General features: G+C 36.4%; 1 non-coding gene across 1 annotated transcript; it reads left to right on the top strand.

Moving 5' to 3' along the window:
• The first annotated feature begins 7,354 nt into the window (after window positions 1–7,354).
• Window positions 7,355–7,456, top strand: LOC122095134. Its single transcript, XR_006145041.1, has one exon. It is a non-coding gene; the product is annotated as a U6 spliceosomal RNA (small nuclear RNA).
• Window positions 7,457–11,672: the final 4,216 nt, after the last annotated feature.

The following is an 11,672-nucleotide window of genomic DNA, read 5'->3' as shown; positions in this document are numbered from 1 at the left end:
ATAGTTTTTTTGGATTCTAATTCATTTAATTCTGATATAATTTAAATTATTTCTTTCCATCTACTGGATTGGGGTTTATCTTGCTGGTCTTTTTCAAGGAGGTTTAGATGTGTCATTAAATTGTTGGTTTCAGATCTCTCCAATATGTTGATGTAGTTGCTCAGAGCTATAAACTTGCCTCTGAGTACTGCCTTTGCTGTATCCCAGAGAAGCTGGTAATTTGTGTGTTCATTTGTGTTGAATACCATGAACATTTGAATTTCCTTTCTAATCTCTTCCATGACCCACTCATGATTCAGCAGTGTGTTGTTCAGCCTCCATGTGATACCGGACTTTCTTTGGTGGCTTTTGATGTTGAGTTCTAATTTTATTCCCTTGTGGTCAGAGAGAATGCAAGGTATAACTTCAATGTTTCTGAATTTAGACAAGTTTGCTTTGTGGCCTAAAATGTGGTCTATTTTAGAAAATGTTCCATGTGCTGCTGAGAAAAACGTGTATTCTGATGCTGCTGGGTGAAATGTTCGGTAAATGTCTGTTAAATCCTGTTGATCTATGCAGCTGTTTGGATCTGCGGTTTCTCTGTTGAATTTTTGCGGAGCTGATCTATCTAGTGGGGAGAGTGGTGTGTTAAAATCCCCAACAGTTAATGTCTTTGGATCTATATATGATTTGAGGGAAAGTAGTTTCTTGGATAAATTTGAGTGCTCCATTGTTTGGCGAATAGATATTTAGAATTGTAATATCCTCCTGAAGGAGAGATCCCTTAATTTGTATGTAGTGACCTTCTTTATCTGTTCTCACGAATTTTAATATGAAGTCTATTTTATATGATATTAGGATTGCAACTCCCGCCTGAATATGGGGACCGTTTGCTTGGTAGATTTTGTTACAGCCCTTAACATTGAAAATGTGCTTGTTTTTACGGGCAAGATGTGACTCCTGAAGGCAGCAGATAGAAGGGTCTTGTTTTTTAATCCAACAAGACAGTCTATGTCGCTTGATGGGAGAGTTCATTCCGTTAACGTTAAGAGATAAGACTGAGAGGTATTTGGGAGTTCCTGCCATGTTATTCACCTACTTGGGGGCTGCGAAAGCTGGGTTCTTCCTATGGTTCTTGGATTTTAAGTTTGGGTGACATTTCTTGGCCTTTATTGTGGTCTTGTTGGTTTACTATGTGTAGGACATCTTTAAGAATCTTTTGTAGGACTGGTTTGGTGGAGATGTATTGTTTCAATTTTTCTTTGCCATGGAAGGTTTTTATTTGGCCTTCAGTTATGAAGGAGAGTTTAGCTGGTTGCAGTATTCTTGGTTGATAGTTGTTTGTTTTTAGGTCATGGCATACATCATTCCAGGCTCTTCTTGCTTTGATTTGTCTCTCTTAAGAAATCTGAGTTGATTCTAATTGGTTTCCCTTTATAGGTGATTAATCTTTTGTCCTTGACAGATTTAAGAATCTTTTCCTTGGTCTGAGTTTATCCTGTGTGGATTATAATGTGACTGTGGGATGTCCTATTCTGGTCTGGTCTATTTGGGGTTCTAAAAGCTTCTTGTATCTAAATGGGCCTATCTTTTTGCATGTTTGGGATGTTCTCTGCTAGGATCCTGTTAAACAAATTTCCTAGACCATTAACTTCTGTTTCTAGGTGCTCCTCTACACCCATTATCCTTAGATTAGGCCTTCTGATGGTGTCTTCCAAGTGTTGGATAGATCTATCATATTTCTTGGACTTGTCCTGGATGGTTGTATGTTCTTTATCTATAATATCTAGGCTGTCTTCAATCCCTGAGATTCGATCTTCTGCATGGTCTAACCTGCTGTCAAGACATTCTACTTGTTGTTTTTTTATTTCTTTTCCTTCTCATTGGTTGGCTTTGATGGCTTCAAATTCTTTGTTGAAGCTTTGTTTTAGATCTTGTATGAATTTCTTTACTTCCTTAATTTGGTGTTCAGTGTTTATTCTCAATTCACTTAGTTGATTGGTTATGGTTTCCTTGGACTCCCATTCCTTCTGTTGGCTTCTATTCATCATTCCCTTTGTGGTCTCCCTGACTTCCTTCAGCTCTTTGTTAATGGATTCCATGAATGCCTTTAGTGATCTTTGTGTATCCTCTTCCTGCTCTTTTGATTCCTGCATTACTCTTTGATTAGCTTCCCCCTGTTCGTGGGATTCCTGCAGTTCTCTTTGAGTGTTCTCAGCCTGCTCACGCCATTCCTGCCTTTCTCTTTTTGTATTCTCAAGCTGCTGGTGCAAGTCCTGTATCAGTTATTGACTAGTTTCCTCACGCTTATGATATTCCTGTATAAACTTTTGGATTGCCTCCTCTCTCTCCCTATCACGCTCATACAGAGTCCTTTGTATGCTTTCAATCTTTTCATTTATCATGTTTGCCAGCAGTGTTTGTAGAGCTATTTGGGAACTCTCCTCTGGATTATTCATTATCTGTTCTGTCCTCTGATTATCAAAATACCCGGATTTGCCGTTTTTCTTGTGTTTTTCCTGCTTACTCTGCCCATTTGAGATGAAAATAGCATCAGTTTTGTGCTCGTACACTATCTTAAGTCAACCATCAATCAAAGTTTGCATTTATATGGTCAATAGTCTACAGATACAATCTAATTCAACAGGTACATCTATTCAACATCAAACAACTATATGTTAATTGGCTTCGAACCGCAAAGAAGACTTTGGAAAACCAGAAATTATTAGGGTTAGGGAGAGATGTGGGTAAAAAATAGGAATAGATTGGTGTGGGGAGGCTCAGGGAGAGTTAATTAAGTCCTAATCTTAAAGCAGGAAATAGGTTGGGTAGTATGAAAGTAGAGAGAGAGAAAAAAAGAAGAAAGGGAAAGGGAAAAGAAAAGAAGCCAGAAAAAATTGAAAAGTAAAAATTAATAATATTATGGAGATAAATACAATCTATTTGGAGAAGAACGTGAATATATTGACAGAAGGGAAGGGGTATAGAGGAGATGTGAAAAACTTAAGAATAAAAAGCTTAAAATATTATATAGGTATAAAGAGATAGTACTGCTATTAAGAAATTTAAGTCTCAGAGGTTTTGAATTGAGCAATAAATTTGTGGATTAAGTGTGTACACAATGGGGGATAGGGTCTAATATTCAACTATGGGTTCATCTGAGGAGTGCAGGACAAGAGTTAAGTCACATAAAGAAGAACGAAAGAGAGGAAAAGGTGAAAAGGATAAGAAAGGAGGAAAAAAAGATCACAAGTTCAGTAGATTCTGAACCTGGTTCAATATACACAAATCAATTAATATAATTTATCACATCAACAAGAGCAAGGATTAAAATCACATGGTTATCTCAACAGATGCAGAAAAAGCATTGGACCAGATCCAACACCCCTTTATGATGAAGGTTCTGGAAAAATTAGGATCCATGGAACATTCCTCAATACAATAAAAGCTGCATATGGAAAACCTACAGCCAGCATTATATAATTAATAGTGAAATACTACAGCCATTTCCTCTTAACTCAGGAATGAGACAAGGATGTCCACTCTTTCAACTTGTCTTCAATTTAGTATTAGAATGCCTAGCTACAGAAATAAGACAATATTCCATAAAAGGGATCCAAATAGAGAAAGAAGAAGTAAAATTCTCCCTCTTTGCAAATGACATGATCTTGTACTTAAAGAATTCCACTGACTCCACTCCCAAATTACTCAAGCTGATTCAAAACTTTGGCAAAATAGCAGGGTATAAAATTAACCCCCAAAATTAATGGCTTTTCTGTATGCCAACAATGAGAAAAGCGTAGCTCAAATCAAGAAAGCTTTTCCATTTGTAATAGCCCCACAAAAATAAAATACCTAGGAATTAACTTAACCAAAGCAGTGAAAGACTTCTATGATGAAAACTTTAAAAATCTGAAAAAGGAAATCAAAACAGAACTTAGAAATTGGCAAAACCTCCCATGCTCCTCCATAGGAAGGATAAACATTGTGAAAATGACAATATTTCCCAAGGCTATCTACAAGTTCAATGCCATACTTATCAATATTCCAAACGCATTCCTCAAGGAAATAGAAGAGGCATTCCAAAAATTCATATGGAAAAACAAAAGACCCCCAATTGCAAAAAAGCGATACTTAACAGAAAGAACAGTGTTGGAGGAATATCAATACCAAACTTCAAACTCTACTACAAAGCCATATAAATTAAAACTGTTTTGTACTGGTACAAGAACAATGGAACAATAGAATAGAATTAAAAACCCAGAAATTAACCTACAGACCCATAATCATCTAATATTCAATAAAGGATCTAAAAAGATAAAATCAAAGAAAGACAGACTGCTCAGTAAATGGTACTGGCAAAATTGGTTAATCACTTGTAGAAAATTAAGGCTAGCTCCTTATATATCACCCTATACCAGAATCAACTCCAAATGGATCAAAGACCTCAGAGTCAAAGCAGACATTCTGAAAACATTACATGATGGAATAGGAGAAACCCTAGGTCACTTTGACCAAGGCTGAAATTTTCTAAAAAGAAACCCAGAAGCACAACGAAGGAAAGAAAGGTTGGACAAATGGGATTGCATGCAATTGCAGAGCTTCTGCATGGCAAAGGACATAGCTAGCAGGATCAATAGAAAGCCCACGGAATCTGAGATGATCTTCACTAGCCATACAACAGACAAGGGTTTCATATCTAAAATAGACCTGGAAAACAAAAAATTAAATCCTCCAACAACAAATACTCAACGAAAATACTGTCCAATAAATAAGTGGGCTGAAGACATAAAGAGAAACTTCTCTGAAGAGGAAAGGAGGGTGACCAATAAACACATGCTCAACCTCCCTAGCCATAAAAGAAATGCAAATAAATCAACACTGAGATATCACCTCACGTAAGTTAGAATGGCTATAATCAAGAACTCTAAAACCAACAGATGCTGGAGGGGATGTAGACAAAAGGGAACCTTAATGCATGTTTAGTGTGTGTGTAATCTTGTTCAACCACTTTGGAATGTAGTATGGAGATTCCTCCAAAGACTCCACATAGAGCTTCCCTATGACCCAGCAATCCCACTTTTGGGCATTTACCCAAATGATCACAAACAAGACCATACTAAAACTACCAGCACAAATATATTTATTGCAGCATTACCATAGCTAAGATATGGAACCAACCCAGATGCCCCTCAGTAGATGAATGGATGAAGAAAATGTTGTATATATACACAATGGAATTCTATATCTCTATCTGAAAGAATGATATTGCCCCAGGAAATGGAAACTTGGGAAAATTATATTAAGTGAAGAAAGCCAGGTCCAAAGAATCATAGGTCCCATGGTTTCACTTATTAGCAATTGCTAGTGTATGTCTGAGACACGCAGAAATTGTTAGATAAGTTGATGTTAGGTGAAATGAACCGCAAGATAAGAATTCAAATTTATTTTTCTTTCCTGTAATTATTTCTAACATATTTATAAGATGATTTCTTTGTTACTTTGTATGTCCCTCCTGCATGGTATAACCCCTGTTTTCACTGTATTTGATGTTGGTATAATTTGTGGATGGGAAGGGAAAAACATTTTTAAGTAGGGATACAGGTGGACCCATTGCAACAATGGGATATACAAAACATTATGTCGAAAAAACGAATTTTACAACTGTGGGTGGGGGGAAGTGGGATGGGGAAACGGGATGTAAGGGGGGTGAGATTGGAAGGGATGGTAAGGGGAAACAAAGGAGTATGCAACAATGCTTGATAAGAAATGTACTCATTACCTTGCCCATGTAATTGTAACCCCTCTGACTGGTATTTTCACACTTAAAAAAAAAAACAGGATAAACCATAAAATATAAAGTGATTTTGATAAAAAAATAAAAAAATATTCAGAATAAATTATCAATAAAAAAACAATCTTTACAGAAGCAAACTCTCAGAGATATTACATGACTTTGTAAAGGATAAAGTGGCTGAATTTAATATAAGTTTAGAAGTATGACCATTCAAAAACATAAAAAGATATTCTTTATTTCATTATATAACCCAAAGCAGAAAGTAAATGTTGTTTAGATGATTTTTTAAAACACAGTCTGTCAGGTGCTGGGAGGGTGGTTCAGTGTAGATTGCTTGCCTTGCATGCATGAGGTCCTGGGTTTGATTCCTCAGCACCACATAAGCAGAAAAAGATTGGAGATTTGCTGTGACTGAAGTAGTAGCACTAGCCTTGAGCTGAAGAGCTGAAAGACAGCACCCAGGACCCAGAGTTCAAGCCCCACAACCAACAAAAACAAAACAAAACAAAACACAATCTCTCACTTTTGTGTGCTCAACGTTGTAACACTAGTACTTCAGTCTAGGGCTAAGATTTTAGGTGTGGACATTTATCAACACTCCTGATTCAGATTCTAATTGATAAAATGTTTAATCAATCTTTTGTTTTTACTAATTTTGCTCTTTGTAAATTCACATTTACCTATAAAAAACAGAGTGGCCATCCCAATAACATTCTCAAAGTACTTCCTAATGATGACTTACAAAAAGTTGTATTATATTACAACAAGGAAAACAATGCTACAAATAAGGAAAACCAATACATAAATATTAATGATTAATAAATAAAAAAACAAAACAATTACCACTGTTTCCAATATTTGAAATGTACTACATATTCGATTTATTATTTTCTCATATTGCTGTACATTTAAAACTGCCTAAGTCTATGATGTTAAACCAGAATTTTATAGGCTATCAATAGCCTTTAAAGTTACTCACTAAGATTATTATTTATGGTTCATCTCATCATTGGTATATGGCTTATACCATTTGTTCCTCGCTAACATATAAAGTAAGGAAGCCCTTAAATTTTAACAGAAACTGTGAAGGTAATGTCTTAAATCTTCACTCTGCTTCTTTACACAAACACTTTGCAACTTTTCATTAGTACAGTTTCTATAAACTCTGAAATGTACATACTTAGTAGTGTATGACTGCTACCATGAATCTTATATGCTTTGTGGAAAAGTTTTACAACCTGCTAAATAGTCTAAATTTTGGCATATATGAGCAAATTCCCAAAATTAAACATATTAAAAACATTAAAACTTTTAACAAACCTTAACACTTTCTATAGTGTTCATTATCACAGGTTCCTTGTACAGAATAATTGAATTCCTCTTCCAACACATGCGTTGAACAACAAATGTCTGGAATTATTTTGTTTTTGACATGTCAATCTTGACTTTATTCTTAAATGTGTTATTATGTAAAAAATACATGGCTCTAAAATTTCACCACAATTCTTTTGAATTTAATTTTTGTGGAATTGTCTACTTTAAGAAAATCAATTACACTTTATATATAAAAAATGTTCTGTGCTCAATTCAGTAGTACATACACTAACATTGGAACAATAAAGAGAACAATAGCCCCTGACTGAGGATGACACGCAGGTTCGTGAAGCATTCCCGATTTTTAAAAGAACAGATGCTGGATGGGCTTTGGACAGAAGGGAATCTTAATGCATTTTTGTTGGGAGTTTAAACTTGTTCGAAGACTTCGGAAAGTAGTATGGAGGTTCCTCAAAAAACTACATAGAGTGCCTCTAAGGCCCAGCAATCCCATTTTGGGCATTCATCCAAATGATCACAAACAAGACCATACTAAAACTACCAGCAAAACTATGTTCATTGCAGCATTATTTACCATAGATAAGATACATAACCAAACCCGAAGCCCCACAGTAAATGAATGGATCAAGAAAGTGTATGTATTTGTGTGTGTGTGTGTGTGTGTGTGTGTGTGTGTGTGTACTGCAATTCTATGCCTCCATCAGAAAGAATGGCATCACCCAGTTTGCTAGGAAATGGAAAGACTTGGCAAAAATTATATTAAGTGAATTAAGCCAGGCCCAAAGAAGTGAAGTAAGCCAGGCCCAAAAAGAAACATATATCCCATGGTTTCCTTATTTGCAATAACTACTATGTGTCTGAGACAAGCAGAAAACATCATATAACTTGATGTTAGGCAACATGAACCCCAAGGTAAGGATTCAAATGGTTTTTCTTTCTTGTGATTGTTTCTAACATATTTATAAGATGATTTCTTTGTTGCTTTGTATGTTTTTCCTGCAAGCTAAAGCCCCTGTTTTCAATGTATTTGATGTTGGTATAATTTGTGGAGGGGAAGAGAAACACAAATTGTTTAAATAGGGATGCAGGTGGACCCATTAAAATGAGATGAACAAGTCGTTATGTCAAAAAATGATTTTGGCCGGGGGGTGGAGGGATGTAGATGGTGAGGGGGCTGGGGTGGGGGAGGTTTGGTGGGGGTGGGGAGTGGGAGATGGGCAGGGATCGGAAGGGGAAAGAAAGGAGAAGGCAACAATGCTTGATAAAAAATGAAATTCTATGCTTCCATCAGAAAGAATGACATTGTCCCATTTGTTAGGAAATGGAAAGACTTGGAAAAAATTATATTAAGTGAAGTAAGCCAGGCCCAAAGACACATAAGTCCCATGGTTTCCCTTATTTGCAATAACTAGTAAATGTCTGAGTCAAGCAGGAAAGGTCAGATAAGTTGATGTTAGGGGAATGAACCCCAAGACAAGTATTCAAATGTATTTTGTTTTTTTTTCTTTTAGGCAATTTTTCTCTAACATATTTATAAGACGATTTCTATGTTGCTTTTTATGTCCCTCCCACAAGGTATAACCCATGCTTTCACTGCATTTGATGTTGGTATAATTTGTGGAGGGGAAGGAAAAAAAAAAACAATTTGTTTAACCAGGGATACAGGTGGACCCATTGCAACAATGAGATGTACAAGTCCTTATGTCAAAAAATGAACTTTACAACTTTGGGGGGAGGAGGACCGGGTGGGGGAAGTGGGGGAGTATGGGAAGGGGTGGGAAGGGGAAGCAAAGAGGAGGCAACATGCTTGATAAGAAATGTACTCCTTATCTTGCCCATGTAATTGTAACTCCTCTGTCAGTATTCTCACAATAAAAAAAAAAGAAAAGAAATGCACTCAATAACTCGCCCATGTAATTGTAACCCCTCGGTATGGTATTTTCACAATAAAAAAAGAAACATAGGTCCTATGGTATCCCTTATTTGCAATAACGAATGTATGTCTGGGATAAGCAAAGAAGGCATGGTAAGGCGAAAAAAAGGAGGAGGCAACAATGCTTGATAAGAAATGTACACATTACCTTTTCCACGTAATTGTAACTCCTCTGTATGGTATTTTCACAATTAAAAAAAAAAGAAAAGGTCAAAAGCAAGTGCATATGACTAGATAAGATGATGTTAAGGTAAATGAACCCCATGATAGGGACACAAGTGGTTTTTTATTTCTTTCTGTTGTTTCTAATATATTTATAACGTATGATGTGATTTTTTTATATGTGCGCCCCCCACAGTTAAACCCCTGTTTTCACTCTATCTGATGTTGGTGCACCTCCATCTTCTATATACACTTTTCTAATTTGGGGATGGAAAGGGAAAAAACAAAATGCTTAAATAAGGATACAGTATGACCCATTGCAATAATGTGACGCACAAGACAGTATGGTGAAAAACGAACTTTACAATTTAGGCGGGGTGGGAGGAGGGGAGTGTACTTGTGGAGGTGAGAGGGAAGGGATGGTGGGGAAAACAAAGGAGGAGGTAACAATGCTTGATAGGAAATATATTCATTACCTTTTTTATTAACTGTAACCACTATGTACAGTACTTTTACAATAAAAAAACATAAAAACATTCTTGGATGGAAGAGAATATTTCCCCTATTTTACCCATTTAATATCATTAACAAAGAAATTAATGCAAAGCACTGATATGAAGATATTTTGAATAAATGTGTGTGTGTATGTATGTATGTACGTATGTATGTATGTATGTGCGTGCCTGCTCATTTTCGTTCTCAGAGTTAGAATTCAGTGCATCAAGTTCTCCCTAGGCCATTCCTCTCTAGATTGATGAGCTACTATATAAGCGAAATCTCCATTCTTGGCTCTTTGCTAGCTCATTAATTTTTTTAAAAAAATAATTTCATGAATATTTTTTGTCCTGATTGGCTTCCAAGGGTTATCCACAGATCTCAGGTTCCTGAGCACATACCCGAGTAGACAGGATTACAGGTGTGACCAACCATCACAAGGCTTTCAGAATAATTTAAAAAGTAGAAGAAAATTTACTTCATAAAGGCTTGTTTATCATCTCCTGCTTTTAAAGCATTTTGGAGTGATTATATGTGAATTTATTTCATTTTTGGATTCTTAAAAGGCAGTAAGTGATGGTATTTAAAAGTTTTAATCCTTTTTTTTATGGGTCATGTGGCTTGAACTCTGGGCTTGGGCGCTGTCCCTGTGCCTTTCAGCTGAAGGCCAGTGCTCTACCCCTTGAACCACAGGGCCACTTCTGCTTTCCTAGTGGTTTATTGTATATGAGAGTATCACAGACTTTCCAGCCTGGGCTGGCTTTGAAGTGCAATCCTCAGATCTCAGCTTCCTCTGTAGCCAGGATTATAGGTGTTAGCCACCAGCTACCGGCTAGTTTTAGTACTTTTTAAAACGTATACTGGAACTGTGGAACAGAAGAAATTTGTCTCTCTTTAGACCTCAATTTATGAGCTCAACTCTGAGCATAACCCAATGTCACCAATACAGTCCGTGTTGAAGACAAAATGTGACAGAAAACAATTACCGTGGGCAATAATTGCTATCTTGGACAACATGAATATTGAATTGAGAGTGTAAGGGAATGGAGAGGATTTTACCTACTTTTTTATTGCTGACTTTTGGAAATTTTGACTCATTTCCTTCCCCACTGTGTGTCTTTGCGTCATACACTTAGTGCCTTTAATTACAATATTTCCTAACACTAAAATGGTAATAATATTAGAATTATAGCAAATGTTTTCTTAAGAATTAAGAGAAATAAAACTTGTGAAATACTTGACATAAACTTCTAGGAATGAGCTTACAATTACATGGGCAAGATAATGAGTATATTTCTTATCAAGCACTGTTGCCTCCTTCTTTGCTTCCTGTTTCCATCCCTTCCCATCTCCCCCCACCCCCCCCCTCCCCCCACCCCCCCAACAAAGATGTAAAGTTCGTTTTTCGACATAAGGACTTGTTTCATCTCATTATTGCAGTGAGTCCACCTGCATCCCTATTTATACGATTTGTTTTTTCCCTTCCCCTCCACAACTTATACCAACATCAAATACAGTGAAAGCATGGGTTATACCATGGGGGACGGACATACAAATCAACAAAGAAATCATCTTATAAATGTTCGAAACAATTGCAATAAAGAAAAAAACAATTGAATCCCTATTTGGGGTTCATTTCACCTAACATCAATGTATCTGACCTTTTTCTGCTTGACTCAGACATATACTAGTTATTGCAAATAAGGGAAACCATGGGACCTATGTTTTTTTGGACCTGGCTTAATTCACTTAATATAATTTTTTCCAAGTCTTTCCATTTCTTAACAAATGGGGCAATGTCATACTTTCTGATGGAGGAATAGAATTCCATTGTGTATATATATATCACATTTTCTTCATCCTTTCATCTAGTGAGGAGCATCTGGGTTTGTTCCATATCTCAGCCATGGGAAATAATGCTGCAGTAAACATAGTTGTGCTGGTAACGGACAAGGGTCTCATATCTAAAAT

Source organism: Dipodomys spectabilis, unplaced genomic scaffold, assembly GCF_019054845.1.
Source record: "Dipodomys spectabilis isolate Male_0828 unplaced genomic scaffold, ASM1905484v1 ptg000012l, whole genome shotgun sequence".
Classification (NCBI taxonomy): domain Eukaryota; kingdom Metazoa; phylum Chordata; class Mammalia; order Rodentia; family Heteromyidae; genus Dipodomys; species Dipodomys spectabilis.
The sequence above is the reverse complement of the archived record's forward strand: the minus strand, read 5'-3'. Positions and strand labels throughout refer to the sequence as shown.